This window comes from Montipora capricornis, chromosome 3 (genome assembly GCF_036669925.1).
Source record: "Montipora capricornis isolate CH-2021 chromosome 3, ASM3666992v2, whole genome shotgun sequence".
Classification (NCBI taxonomy): domain Eukaryota; kingdom Metazoa; phylum Cnidaria; class Anthozoa; order Scleractinia; family Acroporidae; genus Montipora; species Montipora capricornis.
The window spans coordinates 60,591,896-60,593,175 of record NC_090885.1 but is presented as its reverse complement, the minus strand read 5'-3'; the positions used below and the strand labels follow the sequence as shown (position 1 = coordinate 60,593,175).

Below are 1,280 nucleotides of genomic sequence, written 5' to 3'. Positions count from 1 at the left end.
GGACGGGGGGACAAAATTAAGCGAGATGTTATGATCAGTGACTATAAAAATGGAGGTTTAAGGATGATCGACATTAAATCTTTTAATAAGGCGCTCAAATCAACATGGGTCAAAAAATATTTGGACAACGATAATGTGGTAAATGGAAATTGTTCTTTGATGCTGAATTACACGATTTTGGCGGGGCTGTTATCTTTAACGGTAACCTCAACAAAAATGATTTGGCAAAGTTCATACACTCGTCAGTATACACTCGTTATATTCTGACATCGTTAATTGTTCTAACCGCATCAAAAATTGTACGTCTTTTCACAAATGCATTTTGATCGCGATGCATTATATATGGTAGGACCTTTTCTAATCTTTTTGCGATTAGCCTTCGAGCCTATTTTTACGTCTACATTTACAAGAAAAATTGGTCTCCATTTTTTTATCAGTCTTCTGTCTCTATCCTTTTTTTGTATTAAGGTTATAACAGCTTCTTTTTGTGACTTCGAAAGTTCGCCGTGATCATGAGAGTAGTTTAATGAGTATACCACAAATTACCAATCTCTGGCCAAAAAAAAAGATAAACTCTTTAGAGAGTCCGTCATTCCCAGGGGCTTTGTTATTTTCAAAAGTAGAAAGGACTTTAAAACATTCAGGATATGTTAACTGGCCATTACATATTTTCCTCATATCATCGTTTAATTTCGGAATTGTTAAGGAGTCCACCAAGAATGGGCAGTGAGTATCAGTCTGAATCCCTGTCTTTTCGTCATAAAGATCCGAATAATAGAAATCAAACCTGGCACAGTTGACGGAGGACAATCTTGCGATCGAGAATGAACATAACATAACATATCAGTGAAAGAATTATTTTCTGTTGGCTAAGTAAATGTACGGAGTATTTTCCCAGGCTTCTTACTTGTAAATATTTCACCAAGAGTCACGTTGCCTCCAGACAAAAAAATGTTGAACGTTTGGTTTTCGAAAAAGATCAAGAACTAATTATTAAGAGATTTATAATACAAGGCATAGTGCAACCCCGGCTGGGCGGGTTCGCAGGTCTGCCAGACCGGGCAACCCACATCGGCAGGTTAAATTGGAGATGTTTTTTACAGTACAGCCAAGAAGATGTCGACTACATTTTCTTTTGCCACTTCAGACTACAGAGTAAAGAAAAAAAAAAAGACCTGGGAAATGCAGATCAAAGTCCAGAAAATGGCGCTCGATGATCTCTTGAAATGTTCAAATAACGATCAATTCTTACTCCTTGAATGGTTCTTTCGGAGCGTTTT

The 1,280-nt window shown here is 37.1% G+C and overlaps 1 pseudogene; it reads right to left on the bottom strand.

The window, feature by feature from the left end:
• Positions 1 to 887: 887 nt before the first annotated feature.
• LOC138040678 (uncharacterized) overlaps positions 888 to 1,280 on the bottom strand; it is a 1,686-nt pseudogene continuing 1,293 nt past the window's right edge.